Source organism: Rhineura floridana, chromosome 11 (genome assembly GCF_030035675.1).
Source record: "Rhineura floridana isolate rRhiFlo1 chromosome 11, rRhiFlo1.hap2, whole genome shotgun sequence".
Classification (NCBI taxonomy): Eukaryota; Metazoa; Chordata; class Lepidosauria; order Squamata; family Rhineuridae; genus Rhineura; species Rhineura floridana.
Window position 1 is genome coordinate 36,839,752 of NC_084490.1, and position 9,607 is coordinate 36,849,358.

Here is a 9,607-nt window from a genome sequence, read left to right on the forward strand (position 1 = left end):
AATAAAGCATTACACTAAGTGTCCACTTTTTCAAGTGGCTCATGCACTTCTGTATATGTCCTAACTAATTATATGTTTTCATAAAATATGTATATTATACATATAATATATGAAAGACTCCTCATGCTGTACTATATTTCTCTAGCATAATTTTATATTAATGCATATGTAGTTTTATACAGATATATATTCATTTTATATTTATCTGTCTACATGCTGGTTGCTTTAGAAAACCTGTATAGTATTTGATGTATAATAATGCCTACTGTTTATTATTATTTATTATTTATTTGTTAATTTATATCCTGCCCTTTGTCCCAGTAGGAGCCCACGGCGGCAAACAAAAGCACTAAAAACACTTAGCACATCATAAAAACAGACTTTAAAATATATAGTATTAAAACAAAACAAACATTAAAAACATATTAAAATAAAACATTTTAAAAATATTGTATTTTATATTATTATTATTGTACGTCGCCTAGAGTGTCCGTTGACCCGGACAGATAGGCGACTAACAAATAAAAGTTTATTATTATTATTAAAAAAATCTATTTTAAAAAAGGTTTAAAAACATATTAAATAGCAATTCCAACACAGTCACACTCTGGGATAAGGTCTCTACTTAAAAGGCTTGTTGAAAGAGGAAGGCCTTCAGTAGGTGCCAAAAAGATAACAGAAATGGCGCCTGTCTAACATTTAAGGGGAGGGAATTCCAAAGGGTAGGTGCCACTACACTAAAGGTCAATTTCCTATATTGTGCAGGATAATAGAGTGTATAATATGCAGGAATTGAATGTAATTTTAGTAGAAATGGGAAATTTGTTTCTTGTTGAAATTAAGGAGCAAGATGGGAATTAGAAAAAAATCTGCATGAATAAACTTAACATTGAAATTTTCAGAAAATTCCATATTTAGCACCCTTAGCTAAAAGGCCTCAAGCTGTGTTGTGACAGGGAAGACCTCTGCTTGAGACTTCCACAAAGTTTGGATTGCACCGCCAGTAGTTGAGGTGACATTTGGCCTGAATTTCTATAAATTAGCTTCTGGCATTGAATCTCTTCATATTTGTGACATACATTGATGGAGGAGAATGAGCAGGTGATGGAACTCCACTGACACTACGAACTAAAGCTGCACACAAACAGAATGGCATAATTCTGATGATACTCATACCACAAGAAAGTGGTGAAAAAAAGAGAGTCCTGTCTTCAAGTAATGATCTCATCTGCCCTCAGATTGCTTACTGGAATGGAGTTATTGTATGCTGTTCCTCCACACTGAAGGAGTATTTAACTCTTCATTGTGGCCTTGGAGGAATATTCTCCAAAGTTAACTTTATTGTTTGAACATATCCTGAATTTTACACATGAGGAAGTAGCCTGTGTATGTTGAGTTGAAAGGTTTATTATTATTATTATTATTATTATTATTATTTAGTTCAGTGAAGTTGTCTCTAGCTATAACAAAGAACAATGTTCTGGAATTTTGCTGTTGTGACATTTAAAATAGTGTCTATCTGTTGTTTTCTGTGTTTTTAACTGTTTTAAGTAGTTTTTAATTGTACATCAGCTTGAGATGCACGTATGGGAGGTGACAAATAAATAAATTCATAAATAAAATAGCTGCCCCTTTTTACCTGGGCCTGTTCCTGTGTCCTGATGAAATTACTGACCGATCAGTTTCATAATCATTGTTTGATGCATTTAGAACTGCATCCACTTCATCAAGCATAAGTATGATGATTTTAATAGGTCCCCAAATGAAAGAATTTTTAATTGCACCAAAATGTAAACCTCAACTAGTTGCCAAGAGACTTGTTAAAAATGTAGAAGACTTTATTGGTATCACTTCATCAAAGCCGACTGTCTTTACTTGCACAATATTTGGTCCATACAATGAGGGAACTGAAGACAGCATGGATGTCTTTCTCAGATATAATTTAAACTAACTGAAAAAGTGTGCTTAATCATAACCATTAAATTATGTCTTTTGGGATATGTGGGGAAATTAAATTTTCAGAGCCGTAGCCTTCGAGATGCAAAGTAGCTCTGACCAGCTTATGTCTATAACTAACAATATTCATTTATACTGTAATTATATACCTAATTAGATTCATACATGGCAGGTGATGTTCTAATGACCAGAGTGTAGCAGAATTGGAACAGACCATTGTGCAAAGGGACAGAGACCAAGTGTGTTGAATCTTTGCTACTGTGGGGAAGGGCTGTAGCTCAGTGTTAGAATATATGCTCTACATGCAGAAGATGCCAATTCAGTCCCTGGCATCCTCAGGTAAGGCTGGGAATGTCCCCTGCCTGAAACCCTGGAGAGCAACTGCTTGTCAGTGTAGACAATACTGAGCTGGATGGACCAATAGCCTGACTCAGTATAAAGCAGCTTCCTGTGTTCCTTACTAGCATTCTTGGGTCTAAACTCAGACAATCTTCATTCATCCTCACAATTATTTAGACTTACCACTTCCATATGTGAAAAACTGCACAATGGATCAGTGTTGGAAGCGAGCCCCACTGGAATTGACTGCACTAGGGAGTTCCCCATCAGTTGACTGGTGGTGTCAGTAATCCCCTTTGAAAGCACAGTTTCATTGACACTGTGTCATCAAAGGGGTTTGCCACAAGCCCCACTCCATTTGTAAGCATGATCTGAATCCAAACCATACCTGTAAATGGAGTTCAAAGGGATTTACTGTAACCACTGTTCAGCTGATTGGTGTTTATAGTGAGCCCCTTTGGAGTTGCCACCTGACATCATGATAATATCAGGTAACTGACAGGTGGGAAGCCCCACCCACCTGTCAAATTTGCCCTGTGTCGGTGGAGGAGGAAAGGATCTGGCCTGCTGGCTAGATCCAGTTCTACACCCTGTTGTAACATTACTAAGTCTTCTCCTTCCTTTTGGGAGGAAGGGTGGGATATAAATAAATAAATAAATAAAATAAGTCACTGGGGGATCAAGCCACATAGTAGCAGCAACCCCATTCCTATTGTTGTAAACCACCCAGAGCTTCGGCTGTGGGGTGGTATACAAATGTAATAAATAAATAAATATTGTGTAAACTGGCCCTCTACAGCACAATTCTCTACTCCTGGGTTTATGGAGCTTACTCCCAAATAACTGTATAAGATTGCACTGCAAGTTTATTCATACTGCCTCCAACCCAGGATTGGGAAGGGGCAATTGCATGTTGATTCATGCATTATGGCAAAGTCCTACAAAAACAAATATTTCATTGCAGTGTGATTTTAAATTTTAAATTAAGTTGTGGTCCTAGATTTCAACAATGCAAGTATCATCTTTCTTATTTATGAACAGATGTAGTATATTGGGTGAAATAAAGGCTACAATGACCATAACAATTATCAAGTTGCAGAACAAAGAACTACTAAAATTATGAATACTAAACACCTGTGGAGGACGTTACTAGAAATACTGAAATATTCATTCCAGTGTGGATGTAAAGTTTTCCCAAAGTTTATTAGTATAGATGATATCTCTTTAAATGTTATGATTATTAATCTATTTTCTTTATTCATCATGGGTACAGAAAAGTCTGTTACTGCTCTGGTATATAATCACTGTTGCCGTCTCAAAGATGAGGCAATGAACTTGATTCCAAGAACAGGTCTGTTATGGTGAGGCAAACAAGTTCATCCAATATATCAGAGTCACATAAACCTCTTTCAACCACAAGAACAGGGTGATATAGGGTGTATATCACTTCATACATTTATTTATTTGAAATATTTCATAACCACCATCCATCAAATGTTTGCAAAGGTAGCATACAAAAGCATGACTAATGATCATTCACACAATATATAAATACAACTTAAAATCAATCAATAAACATATCAAAATGCAACAAGAGGCAAAAGTATAAAAACTAAAGAGCAGAATAGGCTTTTTTTAAAAAAACAACACTAAAATTCCTGGAAAAAACAAGAAGTTGCAAAAAAGTGAGCTTCAAGTGTTTCTCCTTGTTGTGGTCCTAGTTAATTAAGTTAACTCTGTTAATGAATTAAGTTAATAATTAATTGTGGCCCTAGTTAATTCTAATGCTGGAATTAGCCTTGTGTTAGTGAGTGTATGTGTACATGTATATGTATATGTATTCCATGCATTGGCTGTTCCCAGAAAAGAATCTGCAGGCAGAAACCAGTTCCTTCATGGAAAATACATGTGCTAGAATGAGGCAAGACCTTTGAAAATATGCTGTTATAATTATACTTCCTTACCCCCAATTACACATTAAATTTCCCTAAGGAATATTTTCTGATGGCTCCTGTTTAAATCAAATGGGAGGGTCGATGAAGCCCCACTTTCATACGGAGATAGAACATAGGAAGCTGCCTTATACTGCATCAGTCCATTGGCTCATCTAGCTCAGAATTGTCCTTACTGACTGGCAGCTGGTCTCCAGGAAATGTGGGGTTGAACCTGGGACCTCAGTGTTGCAAGGCAGAAACGGTAACACTGAGCTACCTTCCATCAATAGTTGGTATTCAGAAGTAAAATTAAGATCAAGGAGCTTTCTCAATTGCTCCATGTGAAATTTTGTTCTCTCTGAGCTTTCCTTAGGATGCCTTAAGTCTTTTGCTCCAGTCAAACGCTTCACCTGACATTATCTGACCCACAGCAGATTGTGAGCCCCTTATGTTAAATACGAAGTACAGGAAACAAGAATATCCGAAGGACCAGGAAGCAAAGGAAGGCAGAACTACGGGAGAACAGGCTGGGCAGGTAGAACACACTTTGAAAAAGAGCGGATGTGTTCCCATGACTAGAGATAGGATCTTCAAGAGTTTCACCCTTTGAACTGGAAGTCGGCATACAAATTCTGGAAATCCCTATTGTAAATAATAGAGAAAAGGGACTCTATTTTTTTTTCAGAGAAACTAAAGCAAAATAAAACATGAACTATTCATTTTCTAAAGCTCCTTCTCCCACAAATGTATTAGCCCGGTTCACAAAAAAAATGTTCTTCCCTCTAAGCCTCCAGAGAGCATCTTTCACCTCATTGTTTCTCAAACTATAGATCATGGGATTCAGCATGGGCATAATAATGGAGTAGAATAGGGCAAGCAGCCTGTCTATGTTCTCAATGTGGCTGGATTTGGGGCGCAGGTACATGGCACTGTCATAGCCGTAGAACAAGGTAAACACTATGAGATGTGATGTGGAGAAGGCTTTGTGCCTACCTTCAGGTAATGGCATGTTCAATTACAGTGTAGAGTATATGAATGTAGGAAACTAGCACTAACAGGAAGGGAGACAACGTGATTAGCACACTTAGACTGCTTTCACACATGGAGCTTATTGCGCTAGTTTAACAGATTAAAAAGCACTTCTGTCCCGATTTCTAAAATCCCTTTCACACTGCAGTACCTGTTGTGCTAAGGAACAGTGATTTTTTAACTGATATACCGGCATTTTGCACAAATGTATTTCACATGGCTGCAATGAACAGAGCCTCATTTTCATCCCTCTCCCATTATACACGTGTGCACTGCAGTTCCTCTGGTAGCAGCACATGTGCAGTGTAGTTCCTTCATGGAAGCTGATTATAATATAGACATGTCATCCACTGATGCCCAGACAATGAATTGTGGGCAGCCACCTTTTTAAAGTCAAGCCTCATACATTTGGTTTTTGATCTACAGTGAACAGCAGATCTATTATGGCCCCATTTCTACATTGTTTTTGAAATGTCCTTGAAAATATCTATATTTCTGTGACTGCTCTTTAATTGGAACTGGATTTTTTCTTCACCCCATAGGTTTAGGACAGCCTTTCCCAACTAGTGGGCCACCAGGTGTTGTTGGACCACAACTCCCATCAGCCTCAGCCAGCATTGCCAATGGTCAGAAAAGATGGGAATTGTGGTCCAACAACATTTGGTGGCCCACTAGCTGGAAAAGGCTGGTTTAGGAGGTCTAATATCTCATCCCGTCACCATGCGACCCCTCTCCCTTTAGCATCTGACACGATAGTTGTATTGACACAGGGCTCTGTGAGGGTAATGCTGCTGCTATCTGCACCAATGCTGGAATAGTGGTAAAAAAAAATAACAGGAAAAAAATAACATAAAAGGGCAGGAAAGCACTGCATGCTAGGATGCCTGTATGTGAGCGGCTGCAGCTAGTGAAAAACCCCCGCTATCTTCCAGATTCCAAGCCTTGCTAATGGATTATTTCTGGTATCATTTATCACGGAAATTTGTGCTAAACTTCCACTAAATTCTACCAGAATTCCGGAGCTACCTGGTATCTTGTGTGAAAGGTCAAGAAACTGTCAGAATAATGGAATAAAGTGCAATGTGAAAGCACCCTTAATGCCAGAATGGACATATCATTCCTTCTAGTATCAGCACAAGCTAATTTCAGCACTGGTGGCACATCACAGAAGAAGTGGTTAATCTCGTTGAGACCACAGTAGGGCAAGGTGAAGATCCAAACCACATTGCCGAGGGGCATCACACTGCCACGGAGCCAAGAAGCAATTGTCATCTGAGTGCAAGCTTTTGGGGTCATAATCAGTGCATAATGCAATGGAGAACAGATGGCCATATAGCGGTCATACAGCATGGCAGCCAAAAGATAGCATTCAACCATTCCAAGCGAAATAAGAAAATACGTCTGAGCAGCACTGCCAGCAAAGGAGATGGTCTTGGATTTAGACAGAAAATTGACCAGCATCTTGGGGAGGGTCACTGAAGTGTAGCAGATCTCCAAAAAGGACAAGTTCCTCAAAAAGAAATACATGGGTGTGTGAAGGGCCGAGTCAACTAGGGTCAGGATGATAATGAGGCCATTTCCCAAAAGTGTCAGGGTGTACATAGCAACAAACCCAAGACAGAGTAACACTTGGATTCTCCAACAATTCTAAAACACAAGGAAAATGAATGCAGGTGTCAGGGTATGATTTACCAGTTTATATCCCCTGATATAAATCATCTGAAAAAAGGAAATGGAAAAACAAAAATTATTATCCTAAAAAAAAATGAAAGATTATATGCCAATCAATCTTTATTGATACAGTCATAGACCAAAAGACATTTATAAATAAAACTACATACATTTATAACAAAAGGTTACAAAGTTGCAGTCATGTTAAAACAGTAAAACAATAGAACAACAAGAAAAACAGTTACAGTAGGGTGGCGGAAGCTTCTGAAGGGATAGATGCCTTCTGAATTGATTGAGCCGCGAAAATGTATTTAGCAACTGGCAAGATAGTATCCTTATTAGCCGCTGACAAAAGATGGAAAAATAAACAGTTAAGCGGTTTGTAGGGGTATTTATTTATGATGGGGGTTATGAATTTGGAGCAAATATCGTCATATAGGGCGCACTCAAAGATGACATGAGAGAGAGTTTCTATGGCGCTGACACCACAAAGGCATAATCGGTTTGCATACGGGATACGTTAAAATCTCCCTTCAAGTAAGGCAGAGATAAGACAGTTAAATCTAGCCTTTGTAAAGGCTAGACGATATTTGGGGATCGTAAGAGTTTCCAGATAAGGGGCACTGAGCATAGGCGCAAAGCTCACACCAAAGTGAATAGGAGAACAGGTCAAGGTGGCTGCAGTTATGGAGCGTTGGAAGTCCATATCACTAATACGAGTCCGGATAGAATGTTTAACTGTCTCTGGAGCGAGGGACATCAGATGTTCAATTGAGAGGCCAATACTTGCAAGGTAATTTGTAAACGTTCGGGCCCATTTCGAGGTAAAAGAGTCTTCCCAGAGTAAAGGGAGATAGCCAGTAGATTTTTCATAAGACATTTTAAACCAGAAATTTAGGGCGGCCAACCACGCTTGAGACTCAAGTGAGACTAGGCCAGATTCTAACCTAAGGACCGCCGCAGGAACGCACCTGGGAACGCCAAAAATTTGTCTGAGAAACAAGGAGAGAACTGCCTCCGCAGAAGAGTTGAAGGCGCCAATCCATAAAGGTACCCCGTAGAGAAGTTGAGAAATAGTTTTGGATCTAAAAACCTTTAGGGCTGCCGGAATGTATTGTCCTCCTTTAGTGAAGAAGAACCTTTGAATACCACTGGCTGAGTTGCGAGCAGTAGAAATAGCCCCACGGATATGGGGAGTCCAGGGCAGAGAGGAATGAAGAAGTATACCAAGGTATTTGAAATGAGAAACCTGTTCTATTTTATGGGTATTAATTGTCCATGCGTGAGCAGGAGAGTGCTTGGCAAAAGCTAAGATCTTAGTTTTGGAAAAGTTTATAGATAGTTTGTTATCATGACAGAAACTCATAAAAGCTTTAGTTAGGCTTTTGAGTCCTACTTTAGAAACAGAAAGGAGAACAGCGTCATCTGCATACAATAACAAGGGACAATGCAGGTTCGCTAACTTAGGGGAGTGGAAGTCCGGGGATTGACAATAAAGGGACAAATCATTCATGAAAAAAGTAAATAAAAGTGGGGCTAGTATGCAGCCTTGTCTAACTCCTTTTGTTGTAGTAATGGGGTTTGTAAGATGTCCTTCACGACTACATCTAACACGAAAGGATGTGTGGTGGTGCAGACGGCTAATTAAGAAGAGGAGTCTCTTGTCAATCGTAGATTTTGCGAGTTTCGCCCATAGTATCTCCCTAGGGATGGAATCAAAAGCCGATTTCAAGTCGACAAAGGCAACAAACAGCCCGTTACCACAGCGGTTCTTGTACTTTTCAGCTAAGTGATTTAAAATCACACAGTGTTCTATCCCAGACCTACCTTTCCGGAAAGCTGCCTGCTCCCTCCCAAGGATATTATTCTCCTCCAACCAAGATGAGAGTCTCTCTTTTAAGTAGCAGGCATATAGTTTGCCAATAATGGAAAGGAGGCTAATTGGGCGGTAATTTGCTGGGTCCTCTTTGTTCCCTTTTTTAAATATAGGGATAACTATGGATTCGAGCCAAGACTCAGGAAAGCATCCAGAGTTATTGATCAGAGTAAAGAAATTTGCTAGAAGAGGGGCCCACCAAGCTTGGTGCGCCTTCAACATTTCAGAAAGTATATTATCAGGTCCAGGAGCTTTGCCGGATTTCAAGCTAGCAATCAAATCAATAATTTCTTTTTGGGTTACAGGTGGCCAAGTGGGAAGATTTGTTAAATTATCAATAAAGGAAACGGCATTTACAGTCTCGTTGTTTGCAGAAAAATATTTCTCCCAGAGGATTGGGGAAATGTAGCAAGGGGCCGGATTTAGTGGGCTCATAGAACCAGAGACCAGCTCCCAGAAACACTTCGAATTATTTGATCTGGAAGCTTGAATTAAGGCTTCCCAGTCTTCATGCATCACCTGCCTTTTTTTGATGACTATCATATGCTTGTAGTATTTTTTGATAATAAAATACTCAGGGGGGAGTGCGGTTAAATTTTGGTGTCGATATTGATGGTATAGCCGTCTCAGCTGTTTCTTAGCATCAAGACAGTCTTTATCAAACCATCTGGGAAAACCAGTGGTAGGAGGAGCCCTGAAGGAAGAAGATGACGGGATAATAGAGGCTTTAAGGTTTGTAGTTAAGGAGTTATACGCTATTGACGCTAAATATGAATCAGTAGCATGCATGATCTCCCTCTGT

General features: G+C 39.2%; 1 pseudogene; it reads right to left on the reverse strand.

Annotated features, from left to right (window-relative positions):
• Nucleotides 1-4,941: 4,941 nt before the first annotated feature.
• LOC133367992 (olfactory receptor 10A2-like) lies at nt 4,942-6,860 on the reverse strand (annotated as a pseudogene).
• Between the last annotated feature and the right edge of the window lie 2,747 nt (nt 6,861-9,607).